Consider the following 21,701-nt stretch of genomic DNA (forward strand, 5'->3'; position numbering starts at 1 on the left):
AAATCTGAACTAAAAATCCAAAGCAATGATTGACTTCCTAGGCTGTGCTAAGTGATGCTAACTAGCAGCCTAAGAAGTGGCCTACTAAGCGTTATGAGCGGTAGGTTTTGTACTCTAAAATTACCAGGTAGCTGGAGTTTACTTGAGACTTAAGTCAATCCCCTAAGAAATTCTGGTACCACACAACCTTCAGCAGTGTTGCTTGGATTTCTGTGACCTCACACGCACACTGACAGGTTTCGTTTTTAGGAAACATTTGCAGAGATCAGAGCATCCTCAGAGTCACCTTCTGTTGTTCTCGGGTTGCTCTGACACGGAGGAATCCCGACTCCAGCCTCTTTACATAACAGCAGCTGCACTTCCTTTTCCATGTTCTTTTATTCCTTCCCAAATACTTCTACTCCTCGGGTTCTTTTATTTATATCCTGTTGTGACTGATATTTTGCCCTGCTCAGTCAAGTGATGGAGAAGCAATTTGAGAATCATTGGTAGAACCCTCAGCGACCATCTTCAGACTTCCCGTCCTGGGTGTCACCGACACAGGACCGGGTGAAGCAAAATGAGCTCATGGAAAAACTTGGTGGTTGGTACTAAGTTCATTCTGGGCATATTTAATGCCTGTGTGTCACGATCCATTCTCCCAGGCACTTTCTGTCTCCACTAGGAGCAGAACAAGAGCAGAAGAACCTTTAAGATGTGCGGCCTGTTTCTGAGAGTGTCTCTGAGCAGCAGCGATGTCAGCAGGAAAGTGGCGGCAGAAGACATGTCAGATCTTCTCCTGCTCACTCGCGGATGACCTGAGCCTTTTTCAAATATGACACCGACGGGAAGAAAGGAGCGAGTAGACTCACCTAACGACCCCCAGCAATGACTTGCTGAGATGGTAGAAATCCAAGAGACAAAATGAATAAAGATATCAGCAGATGGTGATCAAAGGAAAAGTCATTCATGTTTATGGTTACATAAACAATAAAGTAATCAAGTGAGTGGGAGAGAAAAATATGCCTTTTGCCTTTCCCTAAAATAGAATTATAGTTTTATATATATGTTTTATATATAGAATTATAGTTAATATAGATATAGCTAATAAATGCAAAAGGAATGACAGGAGTAGGAAATCACCATTGGGCCAACAACAGTAGCAACCATGGCACCAGTAAAACCTGTGAATAAAAATTTGAGGAAGAGTAGAATGTTTATAGTTTCTTAGTAATTTCCCCCAAATATTTATTCCCTACAAAGGGAAAGATACTAACTTCCTGGTAGAAAGGCCAGTGACCAAATGCAGCATCCCTAGTCACAGAACATACGGGTACCGTTCACACCCCAGCGCAGGCACCATACGCTGGTGCTCTGCCAATAATTCGACTTGATCATGAGAGATCAGCACAGAGCACCAAGCAAAGGACATTCAACGCAACGGGTCTTCATTCTGTCCTGTCTGTGACGATTAATGTGGAGTATCAACTTGACAGGCTTCCCTGTGAGAAATTATCCAGATCAGGAGGACTGAGGTGGGAAAACTGGCCCTGAATGCAGACTGAACACTTTTATGCACCCTCCTCTGCTTCTTAATTGCAGCTGCAATGGGACCACCTGCCTCCAGCTGCAGCCACCTTGACGTCCCAGCCATGATGGACTGTCTCTGCAAACTGCGAGTCGAAACTAACCTTTCCCTTGGGTGCTTTGGTGAGGTGTTTTGTCACCACAGAGAAACAAGAAAAGCTGCATAGACGAGTTTAGGAGGCAGGAGGGTCTTAGCTGGGTTACTGTTGTTGTGAAGGGACACCACGACCATAGCAGCTCTTACAGACATGCCGTTGTGATAGCTCACTCACAGTTTCAGAGGTTCAGTCCATCATGGCGGGGAGCACGGTAGCACGCAGGCAGGCATGGTGCTGGGGAAAAAGCCAAGTGCCCTACATCTTGACTTAGAGGCAACAGAAGTTCACTGACTGTCACACTGAGGGAAGCTTGAGAAAAAGAGACCTCAAAGCCCACCCCCCACAGTGACACTTCCTCCAACAAGACTACTTCTCCTTATAGAGCCTGTAGGGACCACTTTCAAATCAGCAGCAAGAAACTTTAAAAAAAAAAGTGCATTGTGGCAACTTGAAATCCTGAATTGGAGTGTGGATAGGATCTTGGACTAGAAAGAGTCATCAACATAAAAATCAGTGAAATTTAAATAAGATCAATCGCTTAGTAACACTTCACCAATATTAATCTCCCATTTCTGACAATCGCGTTTGTATAAGATGCTAATATTAGCAAAAGTTGAGCACAGGACGTATGCAGATTTTTCTCTCTGTTTTTGCAACTTTCAAATCTAAAGTGGGTTTTAAGTTTAAGGAGTGTGAGCTAAGATGGTTTCACTTCTTGGCTATAGCAGTCCAAGTGTGTGACTTGAATGAAAAACTCTGGTATATTACATGCAGAACCCACCAGGTACCACAGAAAGTTTCAATGGTTTTTCTATGTGTTGTGTTTGATTCCAAATAGGGTTAGTCTAAATCCTATAAACACAAGATCTCAAAGAACCAAAATTTATGAAAAATACGTTAATACTGTGAATCATTACCACTACTGTTCACAGAATACTTCCAGTGTGCAGGGCACTATGTCACGTGATATGAACATCCTGATATATTCCCTTACACAGAAATTACTGTTAAGATGCAGCTAGGCATAGTTGATGATGGCTTAGGAGGTCTAGGGACTGAGTGCCTCACTCAAGGTCACAACTAGTGAATGATGACAGCGGGGATTTGAACTCAGGTCTGCGGATCTAACAACCATTATTTATAACCTACCACGTCACAAGAACTCTTATGATATTGGGGGAGGGTAAAATGCAAGCCTTGTGTTGGCTTTGGAAAAGAGGTGAGTAGATAAAATGCCAGGAAAAATGTTCCCAGGTCTGGAGAGACAGCTTAGTGGTGAAGAGCGCTTATTGCTCTTCCAGAAGTCTGAGGTTCAGTTCCCAGCATCCACAGCTCTCAACTGCCTCTAACTCCATTTTGAGGGGTACCCAACATCTTCTCCTGGCCTTTTCAAGACTGCATTTGTGACATGGTCATGTGCATGCATGTCAATAAAAATAAGTTTTTCAAGAAAGAAGAAATAAAAAAGTTTCTTTTGCTGGAAATTTTACTCAGACTTGAAGAGTAGTTTAAAGACCTCACTAGAGGGCTGGCAAGATGGCTCAGTGAATAAAGGGGCTTGCTGCCAAGCTTGACAACCCCAGTTCAATCCCCAGGAGACACATGGTAGAAGGAGAGAAATGACTTCCAGAGTTGTTCTCCGACCTCCATACTCTTGTTCTGATGCATGCTTGCAGGTGCTTGCACATGCACACACATTAAACAAACAGATAAATGTAACTTTAAAAGTTTAAATCTCATTAGAAATTCCTTTGATGTCCCATGTAGTCTATAATCCACTCCCCTCAGCACTCTGCCTTCTCTAGTGAAAGAGGAAAACCATACATTTTCTCTTAATGCCAAAAGAGTAACTGTATTTTCCAGTTCTTCTATTCCCTGGTTCCTGATTTCTTACCCAATTCTCGGAGCTCAGAGAGGGAGTTACAAAGTTTCACAACAGCCTCCATGGGAAGCTCTTGGCTGGTTTAAGCTAGCAAGGCCATTGCGCAGCCCCTATACCCTGACCAGCTAATGGGTCACGGGAAGGGACTACGGCTGAGAGACATATTTAAAAATATGCTGACGTCATGTTACCCTCAACCTTCATTGTAACAAAGAGCCTGAAGCGTTCACCTATGGGTGTCAGTGCCGGCCTCTGGCAGGTGAACAGAGACCCCACACAGTCTGAACACATTTTGTCTTTTGCTCTTGTCTGAGGAAACCAGGACCGGTAAGAGCAATATCGCCATATTTCTCTCTGGTTCCCTTTCCTCTGGACTTCAGAGAATGGTCTGCGGAGAGGGGAGGGGCTGGTGGGGATTTATCTCAGGATGGGCTTATGTGGGATGATTCTGAGGAGCTGCTGGGAAGCAGGGCTGTGCTCTGAACTGAATGCTGCTGAGAAGTGAGGGTAGTTGTAAGCTTGGGTTTCTCAATGGGTCTTCTGAGAGGAAAGAAAGAAAGAAAACTAGATATGATTAGAAAGAATAACAGTTACTTAAGTTGTCCGTGTGTGTGTGTATGTCTGCGTGTTTGTGTATGTGTGTATTTCTGTGTGTGTCTATGTATGTCTATATGTCTGTGTGTGTTTGTGTGTGTCTGTGTGTGTATATATTTATGTGTGTGTTTGTGTGTATCTGTGTGTGTTTGTGTGTATGTCTACGTATCTATGTGTGTGTTCATGTGTCTGTGTATATATCTATATGTGTGTTTGTGTGCGTCTGTGTGTGTTTGTGTATGTGTCTGTGTATGTTTGTGTGTGTATGTATCTGTGTGTGTGTATTTCAACAATGTTCACATTTTGCCACTGTTCACTCATGGTCACAGAATGGCCTTGTTTGTATCTTGATCCATCCTGACCACAGAACATTAAATGGCTTATATTCACTAGAAGACTGGATCCAACTATGTCCGATCAGCTCCTGACACCACTGAGGCCTTAACAGCATTGATCTAGCTTTCAGCTGGTGGGGGCTTCCTTTCTCTCGTGCACAGTAACCACACACACTGATAAAAGCCCTTCAGTCGGCCTCTGGGAAGAAGAATCTATGACTCAAGGTGATGCACACGGGTCCCCAGTTCTGGCCCCTCTCTTCTCTCCTCAGACTAAGCCACTCTCTCACTCCTGTTGTCTTACCCACATTCCTTAACTAAAACAGCAAAGTTCTAGACCAGACTAACATTACTGGACCATTTCCTCTTCATTCTTCCATAAAACTAAATGATTTTAACTTTCATAATCATGTCATAAGTGTTCTCCGGGAGTCTGGAAGAAGCCCTGTCTCCCAATGGACCCTGGAACTTGGCCTTTTCTGCTACCGCTCTGCTTTTCGCGCGGCCTCGCCTGCCCCTGGACTCTCCCTGCCTTACTGCAGATGTTAGGTTCCGTCGCTGGCCAAGCCCGGGAGTCTGGTTCCTGTCTTCCCTACGCTCTGCTTCCCACGGTCTTTCTAAAATATGGCCCTCTGTGCGCATGTCACCTCCATGCCCTCCTTCATGCGCTGTCTTTTCGGATCCTGCCTGGTTCCCAAGAACCAGCCGAAGCCCCACTTCTGAGAAGCGCTCGGTCATCCATTCAGCCGGTGCTGGCCGTGCTGTCAGCTGAACTGTGACAATCTGACCGCCTCCCTCATCTTGCTCTTCAATTGCTGGCCATGTGGGAGCCTGTGAACCTTTTCAATTTCTTAATTAAGAGAGCTTGACGTTGTTTTTAGAATTTCCTACATGAGTACAGTATTTACACCATTTCTACCCCTTCGTCCTCACTCCAACTCCTTCCATTTCTTCCCATCCCCTCTCAGAATGTTTGCTTCTTCTTTAATCACCAATGGCGGACACATACATATGTATATGCACGTAAACTGCTAAGACCTTTTGGTGTTGTTCATCCGCTTTGTGTTTAGGGTTGACCATTTGGGATTCCATAACCTACCAGGAAGCTCATCCCTAGAGAAGATTTATCCTCCTTCACCCGGAAGCCATGATTGCCTGTAGTGGTCTTGCCTTGTGAATACCTTTAAAAAAAAAAAAAAGAAAAAGAAAATCTCGGTGTCTCTGTCCCCAAAGGCTACAGCAGAACTAAGCACACCATAGGAGCTCAGTACACGCCAACTGGCTGGTGGCCATGAGATTTTTACTATGAATTGGCGCATTGATGTGCATTCTGGGAAAGGAAGGGATGAAGGCGAGCATGTATTGCCTCCCAAGCACACCTACCTCTCCCAGCATCTCAGAGGCAATGCTGTCACCTGCAGTGCCTTTCAGAGGACACCAGGGAGGCACAGGTCACCCAGGAAAGCAGCAAGCTGTAGCCTTTCCTTGGAGTGCGATTCTGCATGACGGTCACCTGTAGTGGCATTTCAATTGTATTTTAATAAATAAAGACTGCCTGAAGATCTGAGAGTAAATCAGTCCTATTGGTCAGCTTCACAGACTAGGTTATGGGGCAACACACACCTTTCATCTCAGTAGCCATAACACTAGCTGCCATAGAAACTGGGTGGTTCAGGCCTTTAATGACGGTGGTGTATGCCCTAGAGAGGATTATAAAATGGGAGGAAACAGCTCTCAACACACAGAGAGTCCAGGAATCACGATCGCTATTTCAGACTGAGGTTGAGGTAAGAACCAGTGGCTGGCTGTTTTGCTTTTCAGATCTTCAGGTTAAACCCCAGTTTCTGACCCTGAGCTGTTAACTGTGCTTCAGTCACTGGACTCACCCAGAAAGGTCTTGAGAAAATGTATCTATCTCTACACATTATTTGTAACCAATATATGACTTTATACTTTGGACCACAACTCACATTCTATTCAGCATCCCTAGGGTGAGAGCAAGGGAGACATCTTAAGGCCCAATGCACAACCAAGGTTGATATCCACGGCCGTCAAAGAACGCCAGCACCTCAGTACTTGCCTCTGAAGGCCTAAGCACTTAGGAGAGGTGCACTTGCACCCTTTCCAAGTGAGATCACTTGCCACTCAGCAACTGTTATTGCTTGGCTCCTGAATGTCCTCTGAAGCCTGCATGTTAGCAGATTATTTTCCATTCTAGCATTATTGGGAAGTGGCAGAACCCTTAGGAGGAGGGAGTCAGGACACTGGAGACACACCCTGAAGGGACTGTTAGGGCTCCCATTCTTCTTCCCCTTTGCTTCTTGGCTGATGGGGGAGAGCAAGTTGCAGTGAGTTGCAGCAAGTTGCAGCACAGCATGAATCCTTCCAGAATATGTGGCTTCACCACAGGCTCCAAGCAACAGGGCTAAAGGAGCATGCACTGGAATCTCTGAAGCTGCAAGTCAGAGTAAACCTTCCTGCTTCTTCAGTTGTTTATCTCGGGCATTTCATTACACTAACTGACCATATCTAAATAATAATAATAATAATAATAATAATAATTCTCAGCAATTTAAGAAAAATATAGTCATCACCTACTGTATATCAGTTCTCAAGCTTGCCTACCCATCAGAATCTCCTGGGATGGGTTGAAGACTTTACTGAAACCGTCACTCCCAAAGAATCTGATGAATATTGTATACTGCAACTTGACAAATCAACAAAAAAAGCTATCTCTATTGGGCAGCTAAGTCTGAAAACCTCTGCATCCCAAATCTTGCTTCTGATCGCTAATTTCTCACTCTGTCCCCTACAGGAGGATGTTCTACAGCTGGATTCTTTTTCAAAACCACCTCAGCTTCTTTAAGACAAATAGCCCCAGTCCTTTCTACTTCTCCTGAACTCTCTTCCCACCAGAACCAAATTCCGACTGCTTGTCTCTGGATGCTGTCCAGGATCCTGACATCCCTGTCAATCTCTGGCATCTAAAACTTCCCCACAGTTGCCTCATGCCACGTTCTCATTGCCAGGTTAGAGGCAACTGCATTCATGGTTTCTCTCTGTCAAGAAATTCATCATGCGAAGGTGGGCTTAGTGGCCCACCCCTGTGATCCCAGCTATGAGGAGGCTAAGACAGGAGGGATCATGAGTTCCTGGTCAACCTAGGATATTCACCTGTCAAAGAAAGAAAGGAAGGAAAAGGAGGAGGAGGAGGAACCCATCAAGCAAGAGTAGTAGACCAAGAGAAGCCTAGGATAGCCCAATATCCCGACCACTAGAATAGAGTTGTGCAGGATAGCCAATGCAGAGAGCAGAAGGGTAAAATGAAAAGGCACGGGTGAGAGTGAAATTAAATTAAAAGAATAAGAAGCTAGCCTGGGAGGCAGAGCTGTACAATGAGAATTGTCCTGGATGTGACCCTAAGTGTAACCTTGAGTGATCCATTGCCTTCCTGGGCCTGTCTCTCACCTGTAAAGGGAGAGAATAAGACTGGGTTCCCAGCCAGGCGGGTGGCGCATGCTTTTAATCCCAGTGCTCAGGAGGCAGAGGCAGGAGGATCTCTGTGAGTTCAAGGTCAGCCTGGTCTACAAGAACTAGTTCCAGGACAGGCTCCAAAGCTACAGAGAAACCCTGTCTCAAACAAACAAACACTGGGTTCCCCTCTAGGTTTTTCTTCAGCTCTGAGTCCTGCTACACAGCCGAGCCCAGGCTCAGGCAGAGAAGGTAGGCTGTGAACATTCCTTCTACTTACTTATGCTTCCCACAATCCTTTTCTCCCAGCAGCATGGTCATCCCAAGATTATTATTCTCCCAATTACAAACATCGAATTATTGTCTAGACACCACCAAAGCTTCTTTCAGAAAGCAAAATGCTGTCATCTAACTTAAGATTAAAGTCTAGGAACAAGCCCTCACTCAGCAGATAACTGGGAGATATAAATCAATTAAAGACACCTTCCTGGAGTCCTAACTACAATGACCATCCCTACCCAGACTCAGGACTGTGGAATGCCATCAGTTTGAGCAGTTTTATTGTGGCAGGTGTTGCACTCATTCACATGCATTCTTTTATTTAAGTCTTCAGTAACACTCTAGAGGGGAAAAAAAATCCCTATTTCACAGAGAGAAACTGAGCTCTGGAGAAGGCCAGGAAGCTGTCTGGAAACAGTCGAGACTGAGCAGATTCTTCTGCCCCCAGCAGCCGAGGCAAAGCTGTCTGGAGGGCAGCAGAGATTAAGTTTCAGGGTCCTTCACTTGCACGATGCCTTTCAATTCTGCTCTTGACATTTAATGCTTAGATTCGTGCTTTTTTCCATCAGTAGGATGCCCCTCTTCTACCTGACTTCAGGGCCTACTAAATCTCATTCTGTCCTGAAACCACCTTCTCAAGGTTTACCTACACATTACTATCTTGTTCAGACATCCAGTCTGAATGTTTCGCTTCAAACATGGACTCCAGTAGTCTCCTGAAACTTTCTGCTGTGGGACGCCATAATGACATATCATCGCAGGATGTGGATTCTACTTGAGTCCTTAGAACATGGGCTCCTCACTGTCTACTCCACACACACCCATGCTACCACCCCCACCCCCACCACCCAACCCCTTTGTGCTGTAGCTGTGGGCTTTCCCTATCCCTCATGACAAGCCTGCTGGGGTTCCATTTTGCCCTGGATCATGTCCTTCCATTCTGGTCTTGAGTTCACTTTCTTCTGCTCCAGCTGTTTCTTCCGGTTCTGACTCTAGGCCCAGCTCCATTCTGTAGACAACAAAGAGATGCTGTGGCTCCACAGGGAGGGGATGGCTTGAAAAGCAAAAGAAAGAAAGAGCTGAGGATGCGTCCACCTGTTTAATTCAAGCTTTTTCTACAACCTTCCATTTTCAGCCATGAACATTTCCTAATTTTATCTTTTGTCTACGGTTCTTTTCCTTCAATTTGACCTTAGCAAATGGAATTCTGTTCTTAGCATGGTATTTTTAGAAATAAATGTTTAAGTGTATTGACTTGAAGTTTCCAACTCCATGCTATGGGATTTATGTGTGGATATAGTAAAATGGCTACCACAATGAAGATTAACACATCTATCACCTCACACTATTAGATTTTTGAATGTAAAAAAATGCCCTCCTTAAAAAATGTTCCTCTCTTCTTAGAGGATACAGGTACAACATTGGGAAACACAGCAAAGAAACAAATACCTTGAATTTAGAGTTTCAGTGAGCTCAGCACATTCCCCCTCCCTCTGGGTGGCCCGTTTGTGTCTCCCACGTGGCTGGAGCCATCTCTCAGCAAACACTTACCATGTAATGGTGGCTTAATTAGTCATATTGGAAACACACACTTTTCGTTCAGGCATTGGGTGTCTTCCTACAAATGGCTTGGTTGCTTTCCTATTGGTAGCAGAAGCATGGAAAGATTGATGTTTTGGAATCTCTAAAGTCTTAGGAGTAAGATCTAAGATATGATTTAGGAGATACATATCAATTCACAAATTTAGAGAAGGTAAAGTATTAAATATGATCCAGATAACAGAGCAACACAGAGAGGGAGGGAAGGAGGGAGAGAGGGAGGGAGGGATCCAACACTGACTAAATGTAAATGGCTCTGTAGGTAAGTGACTATGACAAGAACTACTAATGCCTGTCAGTGCTAGAAGGGGCCATCTTAGGCTGGAAGGATATTACTATTTACTAGTTCACAAACTTGAAGCAAAATATTTTTAACCTGTGAATTCTGCTTTCGCTTTCTTCTCTTCCTCCTGTATATACACACTATACACCAAGAAACTAATTTACTAAACCCAGCTGACACATCCCTAGGGCAAAATAGAATCTCGTGATACACAGGAAGCATATTTTCAGCAGTGAGGGAATCCTCGAATTTCTGTCTTTGATAACAGCAACCGGGAGTGGGAAATACAGCAACTTCTGTTCACGGCTCCCAAAGCAGAAACCTGCAAAAGAAGAAAAACGATATGGAGAGGAAACAAGTGGGCAGACTTTTAACCACACACACTGTGGACGTTGTGAATTTTAAAAGTCAAGATGTCACCAGTCATGGTGACAAACCTGGAATCCCAGTGCTTCCGCGGATAAAGGTTGAAATGATTGCAAGCGCAATTCCAGCCTTGACTGCATGGTTAGTTCCAAGTTACCCAGAGCTGGAGGAAGAACTTTGCCATACACAGAAAGAAAAATAATAAGGAAGGGAGGGAGGGAGGGAGGGAGGGAGGGAGGGAGGGAGGGAGGGAGGGAGGGAAGGAGGGAGGGAGAGAAATGAAAAGGCCATGACATGACTCCTTTGTCTAGTCCTGTAATTATCCTTTACAAAAGGTGCACACGCCTTTAACCCCAGCATTCAGGAAGCAGAGGCAGGCAGATCTTTGTGAGCTCAAGACCAGCTTGGTTCACAGAGTGAGTTCCAGGACAGCCAGGGCTACACAGTGAAACCCTGTCTCGAACACCAAACAAACAAATGGTGTAAACCCTTAGGTGTAGATGGAAGAGCGTGCAAAAGCATTGTGGAATCTAGAACTTGCCAGAGTAGAGGTGATGAGACATGGAAATGTTTGTTTTTCTAGGTGGAAAGTACAAGTTTCATTAAATTCATGAGACAGACCAAAGGGGAGTATAAGCCAAATCGCAGCTAGCTTATAAAACTCAGCTCAACTGAAAATTGATTGGTTTTGCTCTTAGGAATGCTAGAAAACAAAGATGAAGCCTTTGCCTTCTCAGTCTTGAACAGGGAAGTATGCAGAGGATCGATTTGAAGCCTAAGGGAATTAGCCACTCCTCTTGGCTTCACACAGCAATGCATTGCTCACACTCACTGTGTGAGCATGAAGTGGCTCCTCACTACCCAGGCCTCCTACTATTCCCAGCCTCCTCTGACCTCCTCTTGGTGGGAGCTGGTGTGAACAGCCTCTAACCAAATGAAGAATGAGACAAAGATGACCCATACATGTGACTACGTAAGTGTGACTATGCCACATAAGAATGGAACGTTGGTTTTAAGACATTGGTTTCCTCTTGCTGACTTGAGGATTCTAGTAATCATGTTGTAGGTAGCTTAGAGGTCAAGAAACCAGAGGTGCCCTCTGACTGTTTCCCAGTTAAAAACTGACAACCAAGGTCAACAACCCACTGGAAGCAGATGCAGCCATCAAGCACAGAAGCCTGGAAATGGATTCTTTCTTCCCCAGTAAGCTTCATATGTGGCCACACCTCCAACACCACCTTAACCACCACCTTGTAAATCCTGAAGCAGAGTACCCAGCAAAGCCGTGTCCTAATTTCTGAACCTGCCAATTCAAGTTCTGAGAGGCAATTCCTATTATACCCATTTGTTTTAAGCTAGTAAGTTATCGTGTTGTTTGTTTGTTTGCAGTTCTAATTCCTGAGACAGGATCTCACGTAGCCCAGGCTGGCTTCAAACTCACTGTGTAAACTTAAACTTATTCTTTTGCTTCTATATCTCAGGTAGAAGCTGTTAGGTCTCTGGCAATACTGTTAGCCATAGACATCAATACCACAAACATGCCGAGCACATTTACATATGACAAGTTATATCTACAGTGTAAGTCTGAGGATGACTATATATACACAAGTGTAGCAGTGCAAAGCCCAGCCAGTGAGATGGCTCAGCGGGGAAAGACACTTGTTACCCGGTCTAATGCTGGATTCAATCCCCAGGGCACACGTGATGGAAGGAGAAAACTGACTCCCAAAAGTTGTCCTCTGAACTCTACATGCACACCATGGCATGCAGAGAGAGAGGGGGAGAGAGAGAGAGACAGAGAGAGAGAGAGAGAGAGAGAGAGAGAGAGAGAGAGAGAGAGAACAAACACATACAAAGTAAATAAACGCAATTTAAAAATTTAAAGAACTGAAGCACATAACTAGTATGCAGAACAATATGCACAGAAAAATATGCCATAAGATACAGCAGAGATGTAAATAAAGAAGAAAACTCTCAAAATATTAAGCTATCAGGGGGTCTTGTTTAATTTTCTCATAGGGAAAGTCATCCTAGACATGCCAGGAAGATAAGAAATTATAACATTTTACAAGTTTACACCACAAAACTCAGTAACTTCTATTTTAAAAACCCCAAGGTAGAGCGACTCCTAACATGGTACACCAGTTTGCCACAAGAAAACAAGGTGTCCTGTTGTTGATTGTTTTTCACTCTGTACTCTTTTGTGGGGACCCACCCAGCTCCTCAATAAATCCCACACAGAGGTTTAGTCTTACTTATAAATGCCCAACCTTAGCTTATTTCTAGCTTGCTTTTCCTAACTTGGATTATCCCGTCTACCTTTTGTCTGTGAGCTTTCATGTACTCTATTCTATTTACCTTTCTTTACTTCTTACTTGGTGGTTGGCTGTGTAGCGGGGTGGCTGGCCCCTGGGGTCCTTTCTCCTCCTTTTTCTGCTCCTTTATTTCTCCCCAGGTTTCTCCTCCTGTTTATTCTCTCTGCCTTCCAGCCCCACCGATCCTTTCTCTGCCCAGCTATCGGCTGCTGAGCTCTCTATTAGAGCAATCGGGTGTTTTAGACAGGCAACGTAACACAGCTTCACAAATGCAACATAAAAGAATGCAACACACTTATGCATCATTAAAACAAATGCTCCACAGCATAAGCAAATATAATACATCTTAAAATATTTCACAACGGTGTCCATAAAAATCAAGACTCTATATAATGAAATTTAAAATGATAAGTACTTAAATATAAATGTTCTCAAAGAGAAAAATAAGTAAGTTTCAAAGTAGTACATAGATTGGAATCTCACTCACATAATAAATATGCACATTTTCATATACACATAAAAAATATGTCCAGAAAGTTGTCTCAATATAAATTCAGTTAAAATCTTAATATAAATTCAGTTAAAGTCTTAACTGTGATAATTTTATGTGGAAGATTACTTTTAACTTTTCTAGTATTTTAAGTAATTTTGTTTTCAAGACAGAGTTTCTCTGTGTAGCTTTGGAGCCTGTCCTGAAACTCACTCTGTAGATCAGGTTGGCCTGGAACTTACAGAAATCCGCCTGCCTCTGCCTCCTGAGTGCTGGGATTAAAGGCGTGTGTCACCACCATCCGGCCCCTATTCTAACATTTTTAAAAAGCAAAGGACCCACAAAGAGTTAAATGCTGCCTTTATCCACATGACTTTGAAAGTAGATGTCCATGCACTGTTATTTTTTAAAAAAAAAGAAATATATTTTAAAGAAAGTTTCAGAAATATTAATGCATCTATAAAACAAAAACATATTCAGCAAAGAAGTTGATTAACAAAACACCCAGCGAAGAAGCTTCAAAGTAAAAGAGACTCAGAGAAATATCACTTTAAGACTGCACCAAGGAACCTGGAAAGATGGCTCAGCCTACAGTCTACACACAAGCATGGGAACCTAAATTCAATCCCCCAGACTCCACATAAAAAGCTGAGCATGGAAGCACACACACCCGTAATCCCAGCAGAGGAAGCAGAAATAGGAGGATTCCTGGCACATGCTGGCCAGCCAGCATAGCTCAATTAGAGCGTTCTAGATGCAGTAAGATATTGTCTAAAAAAATAGGATGGAGAGCAACTCAGGAGAACACCTAATGTCCAGCCTCCAGCTTCCACAAGGACATACACACCACAGGCACACACACAAGCACGGGAGTGGAGGTGGGCAAAGGCAGCAAACAGCAACACCACACTCATTTCAGAGACTACTACTACAAAAGTTGCCAGAAATGTTCCTCATATGCCTTCCAGGACTGCTAGGTAGTCTTAAAAGGATTCATTTGTGTGTGTGAGTGTGTGTGTCTATGTGGTGGTGATATCAGTGTGTGTGTGTGAGTGTGTGTAATGGTGGTGGTGGTGGTGGTGTGTGTGTGTGTGTGGTGGTGGTGGTGGTGGTGTGTGTGTGTGTGGTGGTGGTAGCAGTGTGTGTATGTGTGTGTGTGTGTGTGTGTGGTGGTGGCGGTAGCAGTGTGTGTGTGGTGGTGGTGGTAGCAGTGTGTGTGTGTGTGTGTGTGTGTGTGTGTGTGTGTGTGTGTGTGGTGGTGGGGGGTAGCAGTGTGTGTGAGTGGGGGGTGGGGGGGGGTTGCGGTGTGTGTGTGTGTTTCCGAAGAGTCCGGAAGAGAGTATTGGATCCACGGAACTAGAGTGGCAGGCAGTTATCAGTCCCTGACAAGGGTGCTGGGAACCTAACTCTTAAATGCTGCGCCATCTACCTTACCAGCAGCCAGGAAAGCATTCCCGAGATATTTTTAAAGCACTTGAAAGAGAATGAGAGATGATTTGAAATATGATACTAAGATGTATAAAGGTGAACTAGAGCTGTCCAATAAGCTCCACTATCAAATTCATGATCTTGGTCATACTGGTGAGAAATCCTTGTACCCAGCTGGGCGGGGTCAAAAATGTAAAAATGTGTGCAGTATCCCTTACTAAACACAGGGCTTAGTATTCATAGGATTGCTCGTGCCAAGTTTAAAGCTGAGGTCCTCCACCTTGGCTGCCTATTAAAATAAGCTGAGAGCTTAAAAAGAAATCTTGGGGACCGGAGTGTTGGCTCAGTGGTTAAGAGCTCTGGCTATTCTTCCAAAGGACCCAGGTTCAATTCCCAGCATTCACATGACAATTCACAGCTGTCTGTGACTCCAGTTCCAGGAGATCTGGCATCTTCACACAGACGTATATGCAGGCAAAACCCCAAAGTACATTTAAAAATAAATATTAAGAAAAGAAATCCCAATGTGTATTACTAGAAAAGGCTAATCTATCGTCTAGTGGCTGCTTGGGGCTGGAAGCAGACAGAGGGAGCAACAGCGAACGGAGGTGATGAAAACTGTGTGTTTCCCGTGTGTGGTGATGCTTGCTCAGTTCTCTAGGTCTCCACAAAGATAACTGGATCCTTCGTATAAAGGAAGGAGATTTGCAGATCATAAGTCTCAGAAAGAGTCATACTGGTGCTTGCGTTCCACCCTGACATACCTGAGATCAGTTGTCTGGAGCGGCGATGACAGGCTTGGGTATGGTTTTGAAAAGCTCTCCTGATGATTCTGTGACGCCATCGGGACTGAGAACCGCTAACTACTTCACATAATGACTTACGTGATACTTGCAGGTGGCCGGAAAACAGGCTCCAAAGATCTACCATGAGGTCACAGCTAGAGTTAAACCCCAGGTTCTCTGACCCCTAAATCCTATCCTGTTTGCATTATGTAATCCTAGGGCTCTCATCTAGATAAATAAACATTTTAATTTGTAGGTCATCCTTCATTTCAAGAAGGTTCCTCAATGCAAATTCACTGCACGGAGCCGGCTCAGTGTTTCTCAGGCTTCTCAGTGCTTTCTGTCCAGTGTGACATAGGACAGCTCCAAAGGCAAAGGTGCGTAAAATGCATGTCTAATTGATTTTATAAATCTTTACTACATAAAATATTAATCAAATATTTTCTTCCTGCCAAGTTAGAGTAGAAGTACACTATGAAGAAGAAATTGGGCCAAGAAGACAACAGCCCAGCAAGCAAAATCATTGTCCCTGAAGCCCTAAAAGGTTCAATACCCAGAGCCCAAGGTCGGGGGACAACCAACTTCTGAGAGTTTGCCTCTGACTTACAGAGACACTCTGTGGCACACGTGCTCACATGTGTGGATGTACACACATTAATAATAATAAGATAACTTTTTAAGAAGTATGTGAGAAAAACATTTCAAAATCATTTTAAAGTTTACTCATATGACATTTAGATGTGGCTTTTTGTTTTTTCAGGGTTTATTTTGTTTGTGTGTGTGTGTGTGTGTGTGTGTGTGTGTGTGTGGTGTTCTATACTTCTACCAGGCTTAATCTCCCAATCAATGGTTAAACTTTCCATGAAGGAATTCCAAATTTCCCACTTTTTTTCTGCTAGCAACCACAAAATAAGATGGCCAAGGTTTAATTCCTGGGAATCCCATGTGCATGCCCCCCACCACATACACACACGTAAATTAATTAGATATAATAAAACCATTATAAAAGGTTACTTGACCTAAACCAAAGAATCCTGTACAGTTTTTAGAAAGTGAAAGACTTCATTTGATTCAATTGCTTTTTCTGTTTTGTTTTTTATTCTTTGAGACTTTCAAACACATATATAATGTTTTGCAGCCAAACCCACCAGCCATTTGCCCCCTTACTCCTGGAATGTTCCACCCCTGCCCTTCACCTTACATCTTGTCATCTTGGTTTTAATACCCCATAAGATTAGTTAAACTAATCCATTTTGGAAGGATCAAAAGAGAGAAAGAGGGAAAGGAATGGAAGAAATCTTGTTTCTTCCACTTGGCATTTTCCAAAATATAATACTCCATAAAGCAATATTAGAAAATATAATAGGCTAATCATATATCTCATTCTAGCAAGAGTAAATAAACAACAGAACTGCTCTCCCCAGTGGGGGCATCTTCTCAGTTGAGCTTCCTTTTTCTAAAATGACTCTGGCCTGTGACAGGTTGACATAAAACTAGCCAGCACACATCCCCTACAAACTACCATGTCTTTTCCCAGTGCACATCCCATGCTGCACAGCAGTGGGTGGACCCAGGCCAAGAGAATACTCCAATTTCAAAGACACCAATGTTCATTCTTTCCCTCCTATTTATTTATGCTATAAATACCACTTGGCAAATCCATATCCAAAGTAATGGTTTGATTTAAAGGAACAGGAGGTTTGAGATGAATTTTACTTAAGGATCCACTAGAACAACAACTCGGGGCTGGAGAGAAGGCTCAGCTGCTTTTCTGGAGGACTCAAGTTCAATTCCCCGCACCTCCACTGGGAGTTTCACACCTGCCAGTAGGCCCAGCTCCAGGAGATCCAACACCACAGACCTGTACTGTGACTGAGGTGACGCCATCTTGTCCTGCTCTTCCCCAACTCCACTTTACGTTTGCTCAGGAGATTTTTTACCCCTAACCCCTGGGCAGCCATGCCTTCCTTGGCAGCGCTTTCAAGACTTTCCATGACCCTGACTGTGGTCCAGATGAATAACCAAAATATTTGCTGAAAGTATAACCAAAACAAATGTCAGTCGGCCCCCCAAGCTACCCCTAACAGTAATGTCTTTCTGCTTTTTACTCTTGTAAACACTGTACCCCTGAGCTCAGTGCTGAGTCTCACTGGGGAAAGAGCCCATTCCTGCTCACCGGCATAGATAAAGGACTCTAATTTGCCCTGTATGCGTGGAGACCTGTAACTTTCTCGCCTGGGCTACAACAGCACATTCACGTGCTCCTGCTTACACTCAAACACATACGTGTACATGCAGTTAAAATTTTTAAGTAAATTTAAAAATAAACAAAGCTCCTTTTTACACACATGAAGCTATTCACACGTGAAACTTTATTGGACCTGGTTTTAGAGCTGTATGGGGCTTCAAATCTTAACATGATTTAATTTTCAAAATCCACTCCAAACTATCACTCTCTCCTGTAAGAAGTCTACCTTTTTGAAAGGTAGACTTTCTTAAATTTTCTCTTCCTCTGCTTTACTGATTGACACACAAATGTACTACAGAATTAAAACACCAACAAGAGTTTCTTTACATGAACTGCATCCAGCAAAGAAAGAAAGTTGACGTTTCTTGGACTCGTGTCGAGGACAAAAGCAGAGACGGAAGGGAAGCACTAGGAACTCAGGCTAACGTAGGGTTTGGCACATTTTTATCATGGGCATCACAGATTTACTGTCTGCTTTCCAGTTCTTTGAAGTGTGACATGCAGTAATTCACATCTCACTGAGGCACAAGTCAAGAGTCAGACACATCACGCTAGTTTATAGCACCTTCGTGAGGGAGCCACACTTCTCCATCTCCACATCCCACGTGGCTTCTGCAGGAACACCAGAAGAGAAATGACACTGGTGAGAGGATGAGGACATCTCTTCTCACTAGCTAGGGACTAGGAACCATTGCTACCTTGTGCTTCTGAATACGAGGATTGCATACTTCTAACGACTTGACCTGTCGAGAATCATCAAAGACTTTTTTTTTTTGAGATTTATTATATAACCCTGGCTGACCTGGAACTTTCTATGTAGACTAAGCTGAGCTTGAACTCACAGAGATCCTCTTGCTGCTACCTCCTGAGTGCTGGGATTAAAGACGTGCTCCACCACATCTGGCAGATTAAACTTCTTTTTTCCTTCTATTACCTTTGTCAAAGTGTCTGTGACAAAGGTAGTGAAAAACAACTTTGAAAGCATTAAGCAAACAAGTTAGACATTAACGGAGAAGAACTCCGACTCTGAGAATACAGGAAAGGCTTAGAAACCTAAATTAGGTTTTAATTCTAATTTTTCAATCTGTATCTTTGAAATGTGGGAAGAGAGTATTAAGTTCTCTCACTATTGTCTAACATGGTCTAAACCTTGGCTCAAGGTCAATCAAATTCTTGGAAGAGGTATGGAAAAAGTCAACTGCATCATCGAAATGACATATTTAAATTTCAAAATGTCAGGATATGGCATGTAGCAATTCATAGGTACAGACTGCCTTGTGTTCTTCCCAAGTCTCCAACAAATATTGTACAAAGAGTACAAATTATTCCTCCGACAGCCTCCCAGATCCAAAAACCACACACCTGAGCAGCCACCCTTCTCAGATCTTCCTAACTCTCCCCCTTTCACAGAATGCTGACTAAATAAAAAATGAGAATAAATGACAATTTTTAAATAGTCTGGGCTTGCATTTTTAATTTTAAAAGGTTGAACCTCTCAACAAGGGGTAAATTCTGCCTGGTCCTGGAAACCCAGGGCTAGTGACATCATGGATTTTGGAGGAGAACCTACAATAACTACCATTTTACTAAACAGACATAACCCCTAACTACACCCTAAATATTTGTCTTTATGCCTACAGATAAGTATTGATGTGGGAGGTCCTTCTGTATATGTGTTGCTTGTATTAGTTGATGAATAAAGCTGTTTCAGCCAATGACTTAGCAGAGTAAAGCCAGGCAGAAAATCCAAAGAGAGATATATAGAAAGAGTAGACGGGGGTCAAAGAGATACCATGTAGCTGCCAAAGGAAAAAAAGAGATGCCAGAACATTACTGGTAAGCCACAGCCTCATGGTGATACATAGATTAATAGAAATGGGTTGATTTAAAATGTAAGAGCTAGCTAGGAATATGCCTGAGCCATTGGCCAAACAGTGTTGTAATTAATAGGGTTTCTGTGTTATTATTCAGGTCCGGGCAGCCAAGAAACAAAAGTGCAGTCTCCGTCTATTAAGTGTAAGTCTCACCTTTCATCAAGGAAATTTCTTTATTCTACAGACAGAGACCATCAATGAAAACCACAAGCAATAGAAATGCAGAGTTATAGGGCCCGGTCCCAAAGAATACATCTACAAAACAACTATGAACCTAAGGCTCAGATGGCAGTGCAGAAGAGATGGCAGGAAGATTGTAAGAGGCAGAAAAACAGGGAACTTGCTATGACACTGGGTCTCCTAGGAATGTCAGAAGCTACACCCATGACAGCCCGGATGTGTGCTGAGTAAGTAAAACAATACACACAAGCCAACGTGGGTGAGGGGAGAGGGTGGAGTTGCTCAAGGCTTCAGCACACACAAAGAACCACACGCAACTGCGAATGCTGAGAGTAGGAGAAACAGCCTTCCCCAGGGAAGGGCACACCAGTTGGTTATCCAGCACCAGTCAGCCCTGAAAGCATGTACATACGAGTGACATCACACGGACTGAGCAGGTTGCAGCTATGTATTTAGGAATGGATATTTTCTTTTCAGCTTTGGCCTCGGAGTCCTCACCTTGATGTGTGTGGTTTTCAAAATGGCAACTTCTAAACAGGCCCCAAGCAACACGGATTCATCAGAGAATGTGGGTTTGTCGACCCTCTGGATTAATTAGTAAACCTATATTTAAAAAGAAACGAAATATTTGGTTTTACTTTTTCCTTAAGACGTATCTGACTACCAATTGTTCTGTGGGTTGTTTTTCTAGACGTCTATGTACGTAACAACAATTAAGGGGAAAAAAGAGGCCATGAATTTGAAAAAGAATGAGAAGGGATATATGGGAGGATTTAAAGAAAAGAAAAAGGAAATGAGAAAGGATATAATTACATTATACAAAAAAATAACTTATTTTATAAGGGTTGAATTGCCTTCAGTTTTTAACTCACAAATATTTCAATAATTTTACAAAAAGCAAAAGATCATATATATATATATATATATATATATATATATATATATACATGTATATTCATTCTTCTATTAAAAATAACCAGATGAAGTTGTTTGTAAAGTGATAACTTCCATATAGTTTGGCAAAATGAAAACCTATTAAATTGGATAAATAGTTACCTCATAATCTCTATGGAAACCCTTCATTCATTGAGATGAAAAATCAAGACACACAAGAACAGTAACACTTTCAAATCACCTACAAGGTGGAAATTCTCAAAACTTTACCTAGCACTAAGTAGTGACCAAAAGCAGATCGAATGAGCCACAAAGAATACATCTTTTAAAAAGACAACAAAAAGAGAAGCAGAGATTACAAATATTTTCTAGTTCTGTTCAATGCCTTCCTTTAAGAAGACAACTGCTGCCAGGCAGTGGTGGTACACACATTTAATCCCAGCACTCAGGAGGCAGAGGCAGAGGCAGGTAGATATCTGTGAGTTCAAGGACAACCTGGTTTATGGAGTGAGTTCCAGGACAGCCAAATATACACAGAGAAACCGAGTCTCAAAAAAACAAAATTTAAAAAGAAAAAAAACAGAGTTTAAAATAAAGCCACATAAAAATGGAAACTTCACAGAGAGTCTGGATACTATATATTATTGTGCTGTCTTTGTACTGCTTGACAGCTGAGGAAGGAACAGCTGCTAAAAGACATTTGATTATAAATGCTACTGGATTAATCTAACATATATATTTTGAAAATGCCTTGACTTTAAAATATAAGTCAAAAGATATGTTACTTTGGAAAAGAGGCTTTACTTTTGTTTCCACAGAAAATGAGAGGCTGTGGATTCATTCTGGATTAAGAAAAATCAGGTTTGATTAAGGAAGACCCCCTTGAAATCTCCAATAGAAGCAGATGGCCCAGATATCTGAGTTCTACATCCAGAACAGTTTTAAGACTGCTGACTAAGATGATCAAGCCTCACAGAATACTCCAGTCAGGACTTGATCATAATTCTAAATTTT

This window comes from Myodes glareolus, chromosome 3 (assembly GCF_982192425.1).
Source record: "Myodes glareolus chromosome 3, mMyoGla1.1, whole genome shotgun sequence".
Lineage (NCBI taxonomy): Eukaryota > Metazoa > Chordata > Mammalia > Rodentia > Cricetidae > Myodes > Myodes glareolus.